General features: G+C 51.7%; 1 protein-coding gene across 2 annotated transcripts in view; it reads left to right on the top strand.

Moving 5' to 3' along the window:
• The window catches only part of LOC142001463 (neurotrimin), a 709,680-nt gene that overhangs the window by 256,341 nt on the left and 432,113 nt on the right, over nucleotides 1-21,226 (top strand). The window lies entirely within an intron of this gene.

Raw genomic sequence — 21,226 nt, 5'->3', positions numbered from 1 at the left:
GGGAGGGAGGGGAGTCCACAGCCTCCGGAAGATAATTGACTTTGGAAGCGCTTCGTATGAGATCTGGGAAGACAACGAGTGAAAATATGTTATTTTACAACCTTGATACCCCTGACCTCATTGGAAATAAATATACACATAACAGCAGAGAGAAATCAGGTGCCACTTTTAATGGAGAGGTGGGGACTGCAGCATGGGCCAACAGCAGCCTCTGGTGGCTATGTGTGGTAGGCTGAAGACAGTCCCTGGAAGAGGTGGCTGAGAAAGCTGCTGCTGAGGGAAGGGGAGTTTGCATTGTAGGGTCTGCAAAAGCTGAGGGAACAAGCCCAGCTCGCTGTCTTGGGTAACCGTGCTACCTCCTCACCCTTAACTCGTGGAGGGAGAGTGCCTGAGTCTGTCTCAACGTGTGGATGTTCAGGTGTGTGTCTGAGCTCCCCAACCACTGCATGTGCGAATCCATGTTCACAGCTGTGATGTCGACTTCCAGTCCCTCATGTGTGCGTGGACGTCTACATAGAGAGGAGAAGTCAGTGCTGCCTGCTCTCGGCTGTGCCACAAGCCTTGGCTATGTGGTGTGTTCTTTAAAGGCCCAGCTACTGGAGCCCTGGGATTATGTGAGCCCCTCTGTTTCTATCCCTCTCCCTTGTGAATAATCTTGCAAACAGCAGCTGGGTGCAAACTGTGAGGGGAACTCCTGGCCCCACTAGAATCCATGCAAGTTTTGCCACTGACAGAGACGGTCAGGACTTCACTCTAGAATGTTGTTCCTTTCACCCATTGTCCCTGCTGGAGACCTGCAGGTTGCCTCTGCCCTGCTCCTGGTCAAAGACAGGGCTTAGGTGTAATGGTTTGGGGCTGTCCCAAGGGCCTGGCAGGGCAATCGATGCCTCTTGGGTTGGCAGGGAAGGACAAAAGCAGCTTGTTCCGGGTTTGACCCCAGGGCCCATTCTAGGCGAAGCGAACAAGCTCCTGCTGCCCTTCTGATCTCTGCCCGTTCCGTCCTTTGTGGGGCCCTGTTAACTCTAAATGGGAGGGTTGCACAAGCACTTTCATCTGTTTCAGGAGTGAGGGGGTCACCTCTCTCACGTGGGCAGGTCGTGTCCCAGCCCCGAGACTGCAGCTCTATTGGCTGTAGCGATAGCCTTGCTGCAGCCCGGGTCTCCCCCTCTGCCGGGTGGGAGGAAGAGGGTTGTCTCTTCCCACAGCAGTGGCAGCTGCCCTCTGAGCTGATATTCTGGGGGTTAACAGAACCTCAGGTGACTAGATAGTAAGTATAAAACCTTGGGCCAGGGAGTGGGGGGTTACAGGAAGCTGTATAAGGCAGGCTTAGTTAGTTTGCACAAGAGAAGAGTGAGGGGCGATTTGATAGCAGCCTTCAACTTCCTGAAGGTGGGGCTCTAGAAAGGATGGCGAGTGGGCTGTTCTCAGCAGTGCGGGATGACAGGACAAGGAGCAACAGTCTCAAGTTGCAGCGGGGGAGATCAAGGGTGGGCATTAGGAAACACTACATCACTAGGAGGGTGGTGAAGCACTGGAATGTGTTACCTAGAGAGGTGGTGGAATCTCCGTCCCGAGAGGCTTTGAAGTCCTGGCCTGACAAAGCCCTGGCTGGGATGAGTTAGTTGCAATTGGCCCTGCTCTGGGCAGCTCTGTGACCTCCTGAGGTCTCTTCCAGCCCTGGGATTCTAGGATTCTATGATAAAAGGCAAATCTCTGAACATCAGGATTGTCCCTATGAAAATGGACCATCTGATCTCCCTGAGTGAGCTGGGGGCTCCAGACCTAAAGACGTAAACTGCTGGTTTGACATAAAGCTCCCCAGCTGGGCCTGAGGCAGAGGCATAATCCCGACTTGGAAAGGGGGGGCTGTTTGTCTCTCTCTAGTGGCTGAGCCCCATTCCAGGTTTGTGCCCCCACCCCGGAGGTGTGCTCCCTTGGCTCTTGCTTTCTGCTCAGAAGGTCGGCGGTTCAAACCCTGCCATTGGCTTGGTATTGAGACAGAACCAGGCTGTCTAACCAGACCAGGGCCATGCTCCGAGCAGCACTGCGGGCGTACTCAGAGCATCTTCCCACTCTCCGAGCTGAGTGTCAGCTTGACCCAATGGAGCTCAGTCCATCTGTTTAGCAGAGTGCCCTACTGGTGGTGCACATGCCCAGGTGCACATCAGCAGATAGAAGGCTCTGTCCTGTCACACCCCACAGCCAGATGTCTGCCCTGCAGAAGTGCCCTTTAAATCCCGGACACCCTGCCTTTCTCTGAGTGCTGCGTGGTGGCCGTGCCGTGCAGAGGGGCTGTGTGATCCTCTGCTGAGAGCAAGTCGTCTGCAGATGGCAGCACCCTCCTGGCAAAATGGCATCACATAGCCCAGAGCCCTTGTGCCGCAGAGTTTCCTAGCACTGACTTTCCCATTGCTTTCCGCCTCTCACCGAGAGCCCCGGTTCCCAGAGGATAAGGGCACCTTGTTTGCTGCTTGCCTTCCCACCCTGGCACCTAAGTGCCATCTGCGCCAGTTAAAGACGTGAACGAGTGCTTGTCGTGCAGTGCTACTTCAAGGTAATGACGTTTACTTGGCTAGGTAAATTACCAGCTCACTTTAAATGACCCTTCTCTCTTCATCACTATGCAGATGTATGCTAATCTGCCGGTTTCCAAGCACAACTCGATGACCTTCTAATTTTTATTTATTTATTTACTTGACAGAGCATTTTCAGTGGGAAATGTAATTGAATTAGAGCATCTCTTTCAGAGGCTTTCCTGATAGCCAGCTGAGGGAGGGGACCTGCACGCGCTGGGAAAGTTTGGACCCCCATGCGGATGAGAGAGAGTGCTCCCAGTCAGGGTTTCTTGTAAACTGAGTGCAGGGGCAGCCAGTCAGGAGAGATTTAGGTGCTGGACAGCTGATTAGCAAAGTGCCTTACTGGTGGTTCACATCCACGCTTGCCCTGGTGCACATAACAAAATTTATTCTGCCCTGGATGAAAAAAATAGAGGTAACACTGTTGCTAGTATTGTCGCTCACAGAGGTACCAAAGAAAAGAGAAGTTTTGGTGATGGAGCCTAATTTAGGTTTAAAGTTTGGGTTGCAAAACTTATGGGGCTCCCTCCTTCCCTAGGGCCAGACCTGCAAAAGGGCATTCAGTCTGGGGCCCTACTTGGCCAACAGATTGGGAAAAAATTCCGAGGAGAGCCTAGGAGGGATCAGGGGCTGGATGGATTGTGTGATGAGCAGACATGGAGAAACCACAGTGCACGGGGCCTGTATGCCAAGAAGAGAGGAGATAGAGTGAAGGCGGCAAAAAGACAAATGGAGAAATGAGGCCTGCTGAGACAAGGCAGTTTAAGGTCAGGGCCCAGGTGTACTGGCTGTTGCTTAGTCATTCTAACAGACAGCCCATTACTGGGAGTTTTTGAAGTAGTCTGAAGAAAGCACTGGGGAACGTATTCCCTCACTGGTTTAGCTCATCCCAGCTGTCGTTAATTAATGACTATTATGTATTTGCATTGCAATGATGCTTAGGCTCCCCCTACGCAGACCAGAACCCCCTGGTGCTAGGTGCTGTACAAACACACAACAACCAACCAATCCTTCCTCCAAAAAGTTTGCAATCTAAGGTCACGTTTGTATTACCCGGAATATTGACCCGCTCAGGGTTTCATTTCATGCTCCTGGTAGGGACATGCGAAATCGACCTATCAGGAGTCAGCAGTCAACCCTGTACTCCTTGCTATCACAAGAAGAAAGGCAGGTGGACAGGAGAAGCTCTCCCATTAACCTTTCTCAGTGAGGATGGCCAGGTAAGTAACGTACCCCTGCCGAGAAAGAGCTTTCTCCAAGTATTCACCCTAGGCACTCTTGTAATAAGCTTTGTAAAAAAAAAAAAAAAATGCTTTGTGAGGTGTAGTGTGAAAACTAATAACTTGATGATCAATACCGAAATGGTAAAATGTAGGCAGCAACATTATACATAAAGTTATAATTTCCTCTGTGTGATGTTATTAGCACATGTTCAAAGCCAGACAGCTCTGCCTAGGCAAAAGAGGTCAAACAAACCCATGCTAAGCAAAGAACTGTGTTTACCTCGGTTTTCATAGCTGTAATGAGCAGGGTCTTGGAGACATCAGGGCATGCCATGGCAGGAAACAAGAGTTTGCTTTAAAGCAAGTGCAAGTGGGGGAAGAAAGAGAGGGAGTCCTCCTTCACCACCAGGCTTCATGCCACCTTCTTTGCAGTTGGGATAAACTTTGTTTTGAGGGGAGACCTTGGGATGGATAAACTTCTGATGTTCACTGGAGTATAAAATAAAGGGGCAGAGAAGTCTATGTTCTCTCTCTCTGTCATGTCTAGGAAGACAAAAACACTTGAGTGTTGGGTAGATGTCTTGATCAAGGAGACGGTCAATCTTCATCTTGCTGGAGGAAAGTGGGTGAGAAAAGCCAATGTAGACAAAGCCCTGAACTGAGCTTGCTAGATTGTTTTAGACTCTTAGCTGGGGGTACGCACTGTTTTTTCCAAGTAACCATTTCTAATTTTCTCTCTTCAACTTGAGTTCAACTTCAAATCCCGCCTTTGTTTGGTTTTTAATTGAACCCAGTGCTGGCTTTGAATGGACTGGGATGGTAACTCCAGTTAAAGTAACCTACAGCTGAGTATTGGAACCTTTCAGGTAAGGGCTGGACAGAGCAGAACACATGTTTTGGGGGAAATCCAGGACTGAGAATGTCTCAGACTCACCTGGCAACCAGTATCTAAGGCTGGTGGGAGCCACAGTGGGGCTGTAGAAAAGCTGCTTGGGTCAGGGTTGCAGACCAGGGCTGCCAAGCACACAGGTGCTCAGGGTGTGCCCTGAAAGCTGGTAGGCAGACTGGAAACATACCATGGTCAGCAAATTTTGTGAGGAGACCAAGATCAGGCCTGACTCCTCGTCGGTCTGGATTTCACCCTGGAACATACCCAACCCATCACCAACCGGGGGCCCAAAAGCAGAAGACCATCTCTGAAGATTCCAGAAAAGCCTAGTAGGGGCACTCTCTAAGTGCCCAAGCCTGTAGGTGCTGCACTGGAATAAGCAGGGTGTATATATAACAGTGTTTCCCAATTTCATTTGGTCACAGAACCCTTTCAAACTTGAAAGAATTTTGCAGAACCCCATTACCAGGGTCTACCCCCCTCGGCCCCCAAACCTGCCCCCCATCTCCAGGCTTTACCTGCGTCAACTCCCAAATCTGACCCCTATCCCCAAGCTTTACTCCCATCCTGCAAACTGCGCCCCCATCCCCAGTCTCAATCCCTCTCAGCCCCAAACAACAGCCCCATCCCCAGGATTAACCCACCTCAGCCCCATCCTGGCCCCCAGGACTCACCCATCCATGGTGCTGGTTGGGGAGCCCACACCAGGCAGCCGCACCTGCCCAGCGGAAGGAAGGCTGTCATGGAGGCATTCCACTGGTGGGGGGTTTGCTGAGCCATGCCCACCGGAGAAGTGTGGCCTCTCAGGTAGCAAGGCGGGAGGGGCTTTCTGCAGCTCCCTGCCCTGCAGCCATTGAAATAATGGAACTACGTTCCGTTGGTTTAACAGCCAGATCCCTCCCACCAGCTGTTAAACCAGTTCAATTTAGTTCTACTGTTTCGGGGGCAGCAGGGCAGGGAGCCACAGAGGAGTCAGCTATTGTCATGGAATTGTCTCATGGAACTTGGGGCCATGGAACACCATTTGGGAAACATTGATATAGATGTTCCAACAGCTGAAATGCGGCCACCTCTGGGTGGAGATGGTAAGTGAATAGCGTGCAGCACTGCAATGGGATGGGTAGGATTTTGATGGAGGAGACACACCTTCAAAGTGGCACAAGGGACCTGGAATGCCTATTTCCAGCAGGGCTTAAAAGATTTATGCACAATGCTGCCAGTCACCTACACAAGAGTGAAGCCCAACATTCCTTCCCTTAGCACTGCTACAGGCCATCTGCGACCAACACTGACATCCCTGGGCAGAGCAAAGTGTGTCACCCTGACCACGCAGCCTGCGTAACTTCCCAGCAGGAAGGGCCAATGCCCTGGGGTCACCCAAGTGTGGCTCCTCCAGCTGGTACTGTTTAGGTTTCAGCGTTTATATCGGCTTATTGAAAACATCCCTTTGGGATTTCCTCACTCATCTACATATGGGGGCCTGAAAGGAGAGAGGAAACCCTTGAAAAACATTGACCATGGAACCTTCTGCTTTGTCCTTCCTATGTAAGGCGAATACATCCGCAGAGCAGCTGGGAGGCTGGTGCTAGCCCTTCTCCAGCTAACGCATGCAGTCCAGAGAAGAACTCTGTGTGCGCACGTGTGTGTGTGTGTGTGTGTATATATATATATATTGGGGTGGGTATGTGTGTATATATATATATTGGGGTGGGCAGTCTGAGCTGCCGTTTATGCCATTGTGGTCACACTGCCTTAGGTCTTGTGTTGTTTACTCCTTCTCATCACCAGAACTAGGGGTCACCAAATGAAATCAATAAGCAGCAAGCATAAAGCAAACAGAAGTATTTCTTCATGCAGCACACAGTTAACCTGTGGAACTCCTTGCCAGAGGAGGTTGTGAAGACCAAGACTTGAACACGGTTCAAAAAAGGGCTAGCTAAATTCATGGAGGGGAGGTCCATCTATGGCTGTTAGCCAGGATGGGTAGGAATGGTGTCCCCAGCCTTCATTTGCAACAGGGAATGGAATTGCCTGATAATTATTGATTCTGTTCATCCCTTCTGAGTGACCAGGCACTGGCACTGTTGGAAAAACAGGACACTGGGCTAGATGGATTTTTGGTCTGACCCAGTGTGGCTGTTCTTAGTGTGAGCAGAGCTAGTGCTTTTCTGCCAACCCCCATGACTCCCACCTGCTGAGGAGACCTATCCAGAGATTCACAGAGCTGTGGTTGACTTTGCCAGTCCAGACAACGGGCTGCTGGTGGTTGGGATGTAAGAGCGACATGATCTGATTGCCCATCTCCCTCGTCCCCAGATATGGAAGGGGACCAAGAACAGTTCAAAGTAAGAAATTTACAAAATTGGTTCCCAGAATCTGTGGCAATATAAAACAGCTTTCTGCAGAGTCATGGGACCCCCTCCTGGTGGTATGGGCTACTGCTCTGACCCTCCATTATTTCCTGTTGCTCAGTCAGTGCCAAAGGCCACCTGCTACCTGATTTGCATTGTGGAAGAGGCTCATCTCCCACACTTTATCCTGGTCCTGGCATGGAGTCCAAGCCCTTTGGCTGCATTTGCTCCCATATTAGGCAGACATCAGGGCGCTGCCAGGGAAAGGGGAGTTGGCACTTTTACTGGCATATTCATGTCCTTGGATTGACTGATAAGCTGGCTCCTTGTTGGGTTTTTGTGTTTTGCTCGTCATTTTAATTAGCTGAAGGGCCTCATTAGCAGCAGCAATGGCTGTGTGAGCGGCCTTGCTTGGCACAGAACCCACCTCAGCCTCTGCGCCAAGCAGTTACCTGAGGAAGGGACAGAACTGGTCCGAAAAAGGCTGCCTGTCCAAAGGACTGTAATGGAGTCAGATGTCCCCAGAGTCCTGCGGAGCTAGCGACCTGCTAAACTGTAGGCTCCCAGCCTGCAAAGCGGGGGGTGTGATGGGCATCCTCCATCAAAGAACCAGCTTCTTCGTTAGGGGGAATTCACGTTGGCAGGTCAAAGCCGAGGGGACGGCCACGGTGAGACGTCTTTGGAGTGGGAGGGGAAAGTTGAGCTGTGACATTTGGAAATAATATTGTGAACAGGGTTTTCTGGCCTGTGTTATTCTCATTTATCGTTTTAAAAAGGATACTTAGCCTTTCTGGCTCAGCAGTTTCTCGAAGACTCACCATGTTTGTCCAGGCATTATAGATGGAGGCCTGATCTGAATCCAAACCGGGGAGCTAGGACTCCTGGGTTCTTGTTCTCTGTCCTATTGTTGCTTCCTTCAGGCACATTTCATCGTGCCTCGCTTTTTCCTGTCCCACAAGGGGTGTTGAAGCTCCATTTATTTAAGGCCTGCTTTTAGGGGTGCTGAGCTCCTTCAACTTCCGCCAACCCCTATCTGAGTTGAATGAGAGTCAAGCCTTTCAGCTGGGCCAATGACGGTGCCAAAGAAAAGCATCCTCAGAGGGTGTTAATGGCCTGGAAAGTATGCATATGGGTGAAGATTGGGGGAAAATGGGTTTGTTTAGTCTTGAAAAGAGAAGACTGAGAGGGACGTAGTTTTAAAGTATATAAGCGATTGTTACAGGGAGGAGAAATGTTCATGTAAAGCTAGGAGGATAGGACAAGCATCAATGGATTTAAATTTCAGCAAGGGAGGTTTAGGGTGCTCATGAAGAAAAAGCCTTCCTGTCAAGGTGGACTAAATTGCCTAGGGATGTTGTGGAATCTCCATCATTGGAGATTTTTAAGAGCAGGTGAGGTAAACACTTGTCAGAAAAGGTCTGGAGATGGTGCTTGTTCTTGCCTGGAGTGCAGAGGACTGGTGTTGATGATCTCTTGAGGTCCCTTCCAGTCCTAGGACTCTGTGACATATAGAAGCCAGGTGACAAGTTGTACTGGTAGGTAGCTAGTGATCTCTTGTTCTGTCCCATCAGCAGCCCATTAGCAAGAAATTAATATTGTGAATCAAATATGACTTTTTATCATAAACTGTTGTGGCTTTTAATTTGCTTGTAATGATTTCTTATGACCACGAGATGGCACTGAACCGTCTTTAATCCCACACACTACCACACTGAGATCACAGGAGGGTTTGGAAGAGAAGCTCTGCACAATCACTCCATTTCATTTCTGTCAACTCCTTTTTCTGTTTACATGGGGCTGGAGGTGCCCATGATTCTTCACCACCCCTTTTGGTGTATGGCACAGGTCTCCAGGGCTTTAGACTTCACTTGACAGGCTCTTTCCAGTGTATTCTCATTCCTCCTCCTCCATTCTTGCTATCCTCTCCCTCCGGTGTTTCCTTAATAGTTGTTCTCTCCTTATCACACGTCCTGCCCCCCTCAGACCTGTGCGGTCCTGTTTATCTGCCCCAAGGTCTCCAATCGGTTTCCTCCCTGACATAGTTACAAATGTGTGGGAGTAGAAGCTGTCCCATTCCATCCATGTAGTGAGTTATTAGGACTCAGCAGTGGGGTTTGAGGCTGTGGGGGAAGGTGTCTCTCCTTTTTGCTTGCCTTTGGGTCGGAGCAGTCATAGATCAGCCATGAAACACTCAAAAGACTCTGAGAGCTGATGAGAGACCCAGTAGAGAGTTTGCCTTGACTACTAGGCAGTGCTGCCTAGCACATAGAGCACTGGAGTGGCACTTAGGAGGCCTTGGTTCTAGTCCCAGTCCTGCCAGAGTCTGCTGGGGGACCTTGGGAAAGTCAACTTGCCTTTCTGGACCTCAGTTTTTCTATCTAGGAAATGGGATCCTTAGCCTTATCTCCTTTGTTAAGCCCTTTGAGGAATATTGCTGATGTATAATTCTTTCCCTCTGATTTCGGATTCCAGCCAGAGATCAGAGGAACCAGGAGAAAGTTTCCCCTTATGGCCTTGGTTAATGACCTCTTTGGGCAGATCTTTCCCTGTATGGAGGTGGGAGAGATGCCACCTCGATGGATGTCACTCTTTTCCCCTAGAATGCTATGGGACGTGACGTGTATCTACATCATGAGTTTTCGTACAGTGATCCAGGTGTGAATCTTTCTCGGCGCTCACCTGCCATATGCGCCGCTCGGCTGCTGTTTGAAATGGGTGTGCCCCAAAGCATGTGGCAGAATTTCTCGTGCCTGGGGTCCACACAGCAAGGTGTCGGGCTGGAGTTTCACACTGTGGTTTGCCCTGCGGTTACTCACAACGTGACGTACGTTCGCCCAGTGGGTATTTGAGGGCAAGGATGCCAGGAGCAATGTTCCCTGTTGTTTTTTTTCCCCATTCATGGGCAGAATAAATTTTGTTATGTGCCCCCAGGTGCGTGCGGATGTGCAGCACCAACAGAAGCACATGCTGCTGGTGGTGGGTGGCTGTGGGCAGTCTGCTAATCAGCTGGGTGGCTGCGCAAGCGCTCAGTTTACAGGGAACGCTGGCCAGCAGCTAGTTTTGCAGTTAGCTCGCAGATCTGCAAAGTGGGGGCCCTTTTGCGTATGGCCTGTCTGGTTTGAAATCTTCGCTTCCAAGTCCTCTTTGATGCCTGGGGTGGGGCGGGGGGGGGGCTTTACAAGAACCTCTGCCTCGTTTGCCTCCTGGGGACCTCAGGATCCTCGGGTGCATGCATTTGGGATGATGCTGCACGAGCACCAGCCCACATGCTGCGCCGATGAGATGCTCCCAACCATGCATGTCTGAGCACCCTGCCCCTGCAAGCTCCCAGACCCCGAGGGGCAGGTAGTCAGTGAAGCGGCAGGCCATGCAGTGCAGCACAAGATGGCTGAGTTGGCCACAGCGGAGTAGGAAACTGCTCCCTGCCAAGCGGTTACCCAGCGCACCGGGCGTACGTATTCCCTTGGTCGGGCTGTGGTATTGGGGACCCATCTGCCGAGCGCATTGGTAGCGGGGTCTCCTTTGCAGCTGAGGGCCAGAGGCAGACAGCAAACCCACAGAGAATCTTGTAAACGCCACCAGCAGCAACGGCAGCGTTTGGAGGCTCTGGGCTGCAGTCGGAGGGCCCTGCCAAGGAACTGGGTATGTGTAGCACCTTCGAGTAGCTCCTGGCCGGTGGCAGGGAAAAGACCTGCACCCCAATGGGGATATGTACACTGATGACAGGCCATGGTCACACTGTGGCTGTGTACGTACCACTGTCCGTATCCACAGCAGGGCTTACCCCTGCAGAACAGGGTGGGGATTACAATGCCTCTGTCCCATGAGGAGGATGGTGGGATGTCTCCCCCATTGCCCATAGATCCAGCAGGTGATGCAACCTGTGCCCTGACCCACTCACACCTGACATGCTAAGCAGGCTCATTCTGGGTGATGGAGCTGAAAGTTGTCCAAGCACCACAAAGGTGCTGCAGTGGCACTGGTGAGTCAGTAGATGGCACTGTTCTTTTTGTATCCGGGCACACGCATTTACACGCGTGCCGGAGCAGGGGCCTGTGTTTCTCAGAGGTGCTACATGCATGGCGATTTATGCTGGCGCAAAGGGGGTGAACCTCAGTGGCTTGGCTGAAATTTTGACTCAAGTCACTACACGGTGCCTCTCTAAATTTCTGCAGCAGTTCTAATGGGATATCCAGTTGTTCTTCAGTGATGGGGAGCATTAATGTGAGCAGTTCCACAGCTGCAGTCCAGTGGTGGCTGCAGTACTATCTGCCTGTATGTTGTATATCTGTGAAAATGCTTTGGAATTGGAGTTACTACATATTGATCCATGAATATAGAACTAGGACTCTTCTCTGCTGCCATGTATCTAGTGTAGATGTAGAAAAGTCAGAGAGGAGAAATCCAGCAGTTCTCCGAAAGAAAACCTCTTGCTTTTGCTAATCCTTCACACTCACATGGCATTTCACATTTTAAAAGCTGTTTAGAAGCATTCATCACTGGAACTGACTGACATCCCAGCAAGGTAAGTGGCTAGATCCATTTTTACGTCATCAAGCAAAATTATTTCCCCCATTTTACAGATGGGGAAACTAAGGCACTGAGCAGCAGTTTGACTTGTCCAAGGTCACACAGCAAGTCAGTGGCACACCTGGGGATGGATCCAGGAGTCCTGACGCCCAGATTTGGGTGTTAAACACAAGATCATCCTTTTCATTTTTTTAAGTTGGTCTGGGTTTGGGATTCCTCACTTGCATTCAACATCTGCGTGGAAAGGCCTAGGTAGAAATGATGGCTGAGGTAGCATCATCCACGAGACTTCATCTGCCTGGTTTCTGTAACATCCTGGGACCCAGGTTGCATAAGCAGAAATGTGTCCGAACCCACATCACAAAGGGATGCACCCAACTTTGGAGGTTTCGTTCCAGGGGACCCCGTTCTGGACCATGTCCAGTTCTAGTTAAACTTGGGACCTGCCCCCTGCTCCTGCTTTCTCACTAGTTGTCCCAAAAAGTCAGGGGGGTCCTGGGTCCACTAGCCTGGGGGAGGGGCCGTAGTGCTGGACAGGAACCCACCCCCCTTCCCAGCATCCAAATAGTTGCAAACTAAACTCAGCCCCAGGAGGATTTAGAAATCTTGAACCCCCCTGTCAGTTGCTTCTCTTGTCTGCTGGCCTTTCCGCCCTGCTTCCATGGGGAAAGTACCTCTTCCTTCCACATATCCTACCTGGGAAGGGAAAGAACTGTGCTGTCAAGGGTGAGCACTAGATGGCAAAAGCGAGCCATGGCAGAGCCACCTGCAGCTCCCCAGCATGGCACATTCCCCTGTCACAGGGCTCTGAAGACTGAGAACAAAAGAGATAAGTCGGAGGGATGCGATTTATACCTGCGCAGTTGCAGTGTGAAGCACTAACTCTTCCTCTAACCTTCAGTGTCCTCAATCTGGGAGACGGCGCACGCACTGGCAGCTGAGTTACGGGTTTATTTTGGGCCTCTCCCTCCCTGGCCAAGTTCTGCCTCTCCCTTGGATGCTTTCGCACAGTGGATCTGGCGATAAGGCAGCATTGTAACAGCCTTGACTCTGCCAGGGCCTAAGGAGACAGGGTAGCAGCTGGATTTGGTGGCTGGAGGCATAGGGGTGCACAGGGATGGGCATTGGGTGGTGTTACTGACCAGGCTGCTGGGTTGGGCTTGCTGAGCTTCAGCCTCCACTCAACGGGGGGCTGGCATGATGGGTCCAGCACCAGTCAGAATGGGCCCAGGCACCAGAAGCAGCTGTTGCTTCGAAGGCTTTCTGGCCAGAGTGTGGGTGCGACACAGAAGGCTGGAGAGGCTGGGACCCCCCTAGCTGGCTGGATGGACAGAGAGAGAGCTTGTTTGAAGAAGTTGAACTGAACTTTAGCCTACTCATGTTAAACAACGGGACGGTTGCTGTTGATCTGTGCATTCCCAGCCTTGCTCCTGGCCCCATCTGCCTTTCCAGCGCTTCTCTCCTTGTTTTTCTCTCCCTTCCCTTCAGGTCTCCTTCCTCCTGCCCTTTCTAGTCTGTTCCTCTCCCAGTCCACTCGCTCCACGCAGGGGCATGTGCCAGGGAATGAGCATGGCAGGCCTGCCTGCTGTGCACCTATAGGCCTGCTGCTTTCCAGCTTCCATCTGTGGGAGTCTGAGCTGTGTCTTTGGGTCTTCAGGAGCATGTTTCCTCTCTCTGAGCCGGGCTAACCGGGCTGCATTGAGGTTGGCAGGGGCGGCCAGGGATCCTGGGTTTATGCAAGGTAAGGAAAGACACAGTCGCACATCCTCAGTTACATCTGTACACATGCATTGCAACTCGGCAGAGGGGCTCACACACACTCGCTATGGCACAGCCAAGACACACTTACTCTAGAGCACAAAAGCAGGTACACACATGCGTATATCACTTCTTTTGCACACACGAGCTTACAGGCTGGAACTCCTAATCTGACATACTCTGGTCCAGCAGCATCCCTCATCCATCACTGGCCCAGAGAGCTGGGCAGGAGGGTGCAGCAGAGCAGAGGGTCTGGGTCTGCTGGCAGCCCTGCAGGGCTAAAGGCAGCCTCCCGTGGTGCTGGAGCCAGCTTTTCCTCAGAAGCCTCCTGAGGTCAGCTGTGCAGGGCTGGGGCTGTATCCCTATCATAGGCTGTTCCCCAGGGAGCTCTGGGGCAGAAAGTAGGGGAGCAGCCCAGTGGAGGTGGTGATGGCAGCTTGGGGACCAGGGCAGGGAACCTTCCCGAGTTCAACAAATTCTCTTGTCTGGGACCAGACGGGTCACAACCATGCCGGGCCAGGGAGATGGAACCCATATTCACATCCAGACGCACCCTCTGCTGCATAGTTCACTCCTGTTCTCTGGCCCACCTCCACAAGCTCTCCAGCAAACACAGCTGCAGCTGCCACACAGAAATGCACCCTCACGCAACTGCGTACTTACCGGTGTATGCACCAGAGCGAACACTAACTCTGTCCCTGCTCCACACACACACAACAAATTGGAACACTGCGTAGAGATGGTGGCAGTCGGTCTCTCTCTCTCACACACACAGACTTAGAATGCAATGAAAAAAAAATAGCAGCCAGGAACATTGTGCCAGAGCGTTATTCAGACACAGCAGAGAGTTTAACGTTCCAGGATGCTAATTGCCAGGCGTAAACCCGCATTGTTTTTGCACAGCAGAACTGCACAAAAGCTCTTCTTCTGGGATGTTTGTGGAGCTCCTGCAGCGAAGCATTAGGATTAAAAAAAAAAAATACTGCAAGAGAAAGTGAAAGGAAGTGAGCGGAGGGCTCGTTGTGTGTGTGGGAGCAGCCCTAGCCCTGTGCCGGACAATCTGTGGCACAGCCAGCTGTCAGGGGAGACTAGAGCTTGAGAACAGGGAGCTGTGGGTAAAGTGCACTTGTGAACAACACAGCTTTGGCATCAGGCCTGCCTGATGAGAAGACAGGCAGCCTGCAGGCAAGGACAGGGGGTCTCGGGACCACCTGTGGGCAAACAGCAGGGCTAAACTCCTACGTGGAGCTGCCAAGATTTGGAGATCCAGCTCCTGGCTGAGCAAAGCCTGCCTGTTGCCTAGGAGCTTTAGTGTTATTTGTATTAGAGTCGTGCCTGGGAGCTGCAGCCATCATCCTGCGCAGGGCAGAGAGTTGGTCCATCAGTGGCTATTAGCCGAGATGGTCAGGGATGTAAGCCCAGGCTCTGACTGTCCCCAGCCTCCGCCAGAGCTGAGAATGGGCGACAGGGGAGAGACAACTTCATGATTCCTTGTTCTGGAGACTCCCTCTGGGGCACTAGCATTGGCCACTGTTGGACGACAGGATACTGGGCTGGATGGACCCAGCGTGGCTGTTCTTAATGTGTTCTGGACAGGAAATGGGTTGTCTCCAAGCTCATTCACACGAGAGCGCTGCTGCAGAGGTAGCCAGCCAGGAGACTGGCTCGCCCGGCAATACCTTTTGTCCCTCATGCTCTCCCATCCTCCAGCGCTCACCCAGTTCACTCCCAGGCGAACAGCCAGGCGCACAGCACCTGGATCACCAGCCTCGTGCCACAGCAGTGCCTCTGCCCCTCACGCAGCAATTATGCCGTGGATTCGTGTCTCGGAGCGTGGGAGTCACCAGGGCCTGCACCCCTTCCGCCGACAGGGACACAGCGTTGTACAGGCTTGTCAGTACAGCAACCAGAAATGGTCAGTCCCGTCCAGTTTGGGGAGAGGGGGCCCTGAGGTGGGGGCCTTGCTCCTGCTTTGTCTCTCTCCTCCGGTCCAGGCTAACTGCCTTCTAACTGCCCAGTTCCAGTTCAGAGCAGCTAAGCCCCACCCGTCTCCTTTGTCCTGTTTGCCAGGGGAGAAAGGCGTCAGCTGGTGTCTGACACACATTACCACTAGTGAAACTTAGGGAAACTTCAGGGACCTACAGGGAGGGCATCAGGAAACACAAGCAACCTAACCAAAGCAATAAAGTCCCCCACACAGCCCACTTTGTTATAACTCGGCCTTGGCTTACAGCTGTGCCACCCCGTGGTCTGAGATCCCAGAGGTGTCGTTTGTCCTGTGGATGCAAAGCTAAAATTCTCCCCTTCTGAGACCCCCTGGACTTGTTCTTCCAGCCAGCAGCTCAGGCACAGTTCTTGTTCCTTCTGGGCTTGCTGGGCATCTTATAGTCCCGTATCCGCCCTTTGCGCAGTCTGTAAGGAGATTGCTGCATGCTGACCTGTGATGTTCCAGCCAAGCAGGAATTCCTGGAGCACAGGCTTGGGGAACAGGCAGAAATCCCCTGGCAGGTAGATCAAGTTGTAGTTAATTTGTCAGTTGCCTTCCATATCCACCATTCCCACATGCCAGAGGGGCACTCACAAAGCTGGCTGTTCCTGCCACCAACACACCCAGCCAGGGACCTCTTCTCCACTAGCCAGTGGAACAATTTCCCAAAAGCTGCAGTGGATTTGCCATCACTGACTGCTCCTAAATCGAGAGTGGATGGTTTTCTAAAACCTCTGCTTTAGTGATTATTTGGGGGACAATTCTCTGGCCTGTGTTACACGGAGATCAGAGGAGATGACCACAAGGGTCTCTTCTGCTCTTGGAATTGAGGAATCCATCTGTCCAATGGTGTCCTGACATTTCCAGATGTTACTAGGCCCATAGAGGTCAGGCGCAGATCACAGCAGCAGAGCAGGATGAAAGCTGCTCTGGGCTGGTATCAGAAAGGATCTGGCTGTCTTCAGAAAGTGATCATGAAAGGAAAGGCAGGAAGTGCTGCTGATTCAAACCAGGCACAGTGAAATGTACATCAGGATGCTGGGGTGGAGTCAATTCAGAGTCAGACCCTGCTATCCAGAGCAGCCTGGACAGGCAAGGAAGAAGGGATATCGAAAAAAAGATGATGGATGACTCATTCGGCCTGTCTCTTTCCCTTATATACCAAAAGAAAAGAATAGGTAACTAGATGCTGGAAGGAGAAAGGCCTCTAAGGCACAGAGTTAAACCCAGAAGCTTTGGTGTCAAGACTCAAAAGCAAAGACAACTGGGATCATTAAATATGTATGCAATTTACAAGCAAGGAAATGACTGCAGTCCCATAACAAAAGGTTCCCAATCCATGGAAGGGAGACGGATAGATTGGGTGGGGAAGGTGCAAGATCAGAGTGTACAGCACCTTGCGTAATCTTGCTTGGCTTTACTGTAATATAGCTTGATAATAAAGTCCATGAGACAGGCTGCTAGTTGCTACTGGAATAATAATAATAATAGTAATAAATCTTAAAACTCTTTTCCATTGACATTTGAAATGTTAGACAACATGAGCCAAGCAGTCAGATGCTGCTCAGGCTTCAGGGGCAGCTGAGATACAATCTGCTCTCATCCCACAGGGCTGCTCATGAGGTTTTTATTGTCTGATCTTTTTGTTTTCTAAGTTGCTCAGGAAAGTGGGATCGGTGGGGGGACTCTGAAAAATGTCACCTTCATGGTGACACAGGCTTGGGCACTTCCACAGCTGCCCAGCAGGGGGGCAGACTGGCAGATGGCAGTGTCAGTTAGGACAGAGCAAACCAGCAACCCAAAGCCGGGCCATGACGAAAAGTCCATTTAGGGTTGCGTGAGCTGCAGCGCCTGGGAGGGGAACGGCTGCTTGCAAAGTGCGTGGCTCCTGAGGAGAGCTGCAGCGGTGCAGTGAGGAGCACCACTTACATTATGAGAGCTGACAGGAGCGAATCCTCCCGGTGCCAGCACCACCTGTTGGAGGGCTCCGCTTATCTTCCTTCCATTGATTCTGTTCTGGTTTTCCGCGAGCTGAGGCTGCAGCTGTTGCAAACCCCTGTGAATGCAGAGGACGGCCGCGGCACGGGGGCTCCTTAGAGAGCAGGTTCCAAGCCTTTTTTTTTTTTTTTTTCACTGATGCCTGGAAGGATTTTTGCCAGCAGTTCCCTCTCCTCCCAGTTTGGTGCTGGGCCCTTGACGCTAGTTAGGAGCAGAGAGCACCAAAGAGGAGCTGTGGTTGGATTCAGAGCCCAGCTGCTGCACCTTTGGCTAGCCCCCGGGGGCAGGGCTGTCCTTATAAATTATGGTGCCCGAGGCAACTTAGTGTCCCCCTCCCCTCCTCAGTAGCTTCAGCCTGGAGCTTCCCCCTTTTCTTCATGGCTGTTGCCAAGGGCCTGGGGTTTCTCCTGTGCACCATTTTAGCTACTTGAAAGCTGCTGTCGAGTCCCCTCTCAATCTTCTCTTTACAAACTAAAACCCGGCTCTTTCAGTCTTCCCTCAGAGGCCCCATTTACTAGGCCTTTAGTCATTTTTGTTGCACTTCTCTGGGCCCTCTTCAGTCTCTCCATGACTTTCCTGAAATGTGGTACCCAGAACTGGAAGCGGTATTCCAGCTGAGTCCTAGAGAAACAGCCCAACCTGGGAGCTTGCAGGCTCTCAGTGGGTTAGCATGCTCTTGAAAGTAAGAACCTCCTGTTTCAAGTTGTCCTGTGCCCTCTGGTGGATGGTTGCCTGCCCACCTCAGCTCCTCATCCCCGGAGTTCCTCCTCCTATGTACTCAAAGAGACTGTCTTCACAACAGTAACTGTCAAACTTCTCTCTGTCCCATGGACTGTTGTATTCACACTTCCATCTCTGAGAATCCCCTCTATCCACCTCCAAGCAGCCTCTTCCACTTCCAAACGCATTCTGTCCTGTGTCAAATCAGGGTGCTCGCCAACGCCCTACCACTGGAGATCCCTGCCCTTCAACACGGTGATCCAGGCTGTTCTCTAGTTCTGAACTGCAGGGTCGCCTCTGTCCTGAACGACCAGTGGGGCTGTCTCTGGCCCTTGGAACCTCTGAGATCCCTCCTTCGAGAAGGGGCTGCTGCTATCATGCACAGCTCTTTGCTAGGTGGCCATTCTTGGTATTTTTCCCCATTCTCGGAATGGGTGGTGCATTCTGACTGTGAATAAATCCAACCCATTCCCCCCGACTGCTTCTGCAGCAAACAAAGGGCACATGCCTCGGACTATAGGGAGCCAACCCATGAATAGGGGAGGAGCTCCCCCAGGAATGAAGGATCATTCACAACCTTCTCACCCTCTGCTTCAAGTGGGAACGCTTTAACCTTGCCTTCTGGTATAAACATATAGGGGAGAACAAACAAATGACAGATGTAAGTCATATTGTGTGGTTTGCTAATGGAAGGGGCTCAGGTGCTCCATTAGCCAAGGTGGAAAAAGTACCCCAAAAGTTAAGTGAGTAAAAGTACAGCTGCTTTGGATGGGGGGAGGTGTACTTAATTACACGACACTGGTGCCCCTCTGGAAAAATGCTGGAGTAAAAGTACACACGCGCATCACATCTTGATTGTACTCAAATATCCAGAAGTGAAAGCAGCTGTGCTTTTACTCAAGTAACTTTCTTGGTACTTTTTCCATCTTTGTCCATTAGCCTCCACTTTGAAAGGATGCACTGCAAAAACCTGTGCAGAATGAGACCCACTGTGCTAAAATCATGAAACCCTACCGCTAGAGCCTGACCCTTGCCAAGGCTACCCTCTGAGCTGCTAAATCAAACTAAAAGCTGTCTTCCTCCATCTACGTCAGGCCAAAGGTTTAGCAGGGATGTGCTTAGTGAGCATATGTTAGTTGAGCGTGACCTCAACTCAACCACTTTTCCTAGCAAAGAAAAGGTCTTAAATTTGCCCCAAAGGCTGTTTTTTTTCCCCTGCCCATGATTCCAGCAGTCATTTGTCTATTGAATGTGAAGGCATTTATACTGGCCAAAGTGAAATGTACGAGGCTGATCGCCCTGCTTTTATTAGCACTAATGGGAGCCAGTGCAGATAAATCCTCGTGTGTCCTGATGGAAACTTACCTTTAAATATCTCATGTTTAATGTGAAATATGATAATGTAGGGTCCTGGGGAAGAGTGAGGCAGACGTACTTTCTGCTGTAAAGCTTGGCACTTAATTAGCTCCTGGAGGGTTTGCCAGAGAATGTGCTGGCAATACACAACTGCAGAGAAGACAGATGATCGTGAGGTCCAGGCTCTGGAGTGGAATTTGGGAAATGCGGGTTCAGTTCCTGCATCTGGCCCAGGCTTCCTGTGTGGCTGTGAGAGAAGCGCGGGGTACTAGCATTGTCATGCCAGCAGAGGCTGAGCTGACTAATGACCGCTGGCAATTCAGACGTGGTGGTTCCAGAGGACAGCGAAATGACGTACATGGCCCATGTTTCAGTCCCTGCCACAGCAAGGGTGCACGTTGCTCAGAGACAGCGCAGCCGGGGAAAGGGGTGCGTGGGGTGGGGGAGACAGATCCATGCCCTGGAAGGGGCGGAGCCTCAGACTGAAAGGGTGGGGCCAAGGGAAGTCAGCCCAGAAATGTGTGGAGCTGTGCTGTGATGCTCTATTGGTGTTATAAAAGAGGCTGGAGATCCTGGATGCCACCATTGCTGCTCAGGCCTGCCGATGGGGGAGTGGGGCAAGGAGGCAGGTGCCTCCGGGCCCAGCGTTTGAAAGGGGCCTGGAACTGTGGCGGCTGCTGCTGCTGCTGCTTCAGCAGTGGTGGTGGCCTGAGCTCCAGGCCCCTTTGTAATGCTGCGGACGTGCTACTGCCCCACCCCACATGGCTCTGAAGGATGGGGGGCAGTGCCACAATCCCAGTGGTGCTAAGGGCTATCTGCCCTTGGCCCCACCTTCCACCCTTGACCCTACCCCTTCCAGGGGCATGGAGCCGGGCCTCCCTCCTGCTTTGCCCTGGGACCCAGTCACTGGTGGCCCTGCCAATATTATTGCAGCAGCAGCAGCAGCAGCATCCAGGTGTTCCAGGCCCCTTTGAAATGCTGGGCTCCTTTGATTACTCCCCCTTGTCCTCCCCGCAGACCCCTGCCCGGACTGGCTGGTACTCTCTCTGGGTGTGCCACCCCTGTAGAGTTACCACGAGCTGTCTGTGGGCCTCTGGAGTCAGCCTGGCTTGAGGGGAACAGCCTTACAAATAACTCTCCACCTCTTTTGGCCCTTAATTGTGTGTGGTCCATCAACTTCTGAGGGCAGCTCACTGGGTCCTTGGTGTTGAGCTGTTTTGTGAATTATGGGAGAACTCGTCTGTCCTTTCCGGGCACGCGGGGAATTGCGGAAAGGTGTTGGTGGCTGAGTGGTGCTCACCTTCAGCCATGCTGCAGTGTGGCTGCCCTGGCAGGTGCCTGTCCGCCATCTTGAGCTGACAACAGGATCGGCCTCAAATAAATGTTTTGCCATATGGATAAGACTCAAGTTAACTGTGTGAAGAGAAGCTCTAAGGAGTTGAGCTGTTGAGAGCAGGCTCCCTTCCGAAAGCTGTGGGCAGGAGCAGGCGGCACCCCTATAAATACTGCAAGACGATCGGCTCATCCAACTCCTTTTTTTCTTTAACTCGTCTCATGAGTCTTGCAGCTCACCACGCTGACGGGGACTGACCACAGCCATGGAGCCTCAGAACAGCGGCCGCTTGAAGCAGTCAGGTCTGTTTAATCTCCCCACTCTCCTGCGACATACACTCATGACTGCTAGGGACTGATGTTGCAGGAGGAAGAGATTCAAATGCTTCTATCTTTGTTTTTCGTACTCTGGCACCCGGAAAGGTTCCTGCAGGGGCAGAGGAGTGGAACTCAAGCCTCTGTCCTCCCAGCCAACTCAGTGTTGTTTCAGGGCTCTCCCGTCCCTT

The sequence above is a fragment of the Carettochelys insculpta genome, chromosome 25 (genome assembly GCF_033958435.1).
Source record: "Carettochelys insculpta isolate YL-2023 chromosome 25, ASM3395843v1, whole genome shotgun sequence".
Lineage (NCBI taxonomy): Eukaryota > Metazoa > Chordata > Testudines > Carettochelyidae > Carettochelys > Carettochelys insculpta.
The sequence above is the reverse complement of the archived record's forward strand: the minus strand, read 5'-3'. Positions and strand labels throughout refer to the sequence as shown.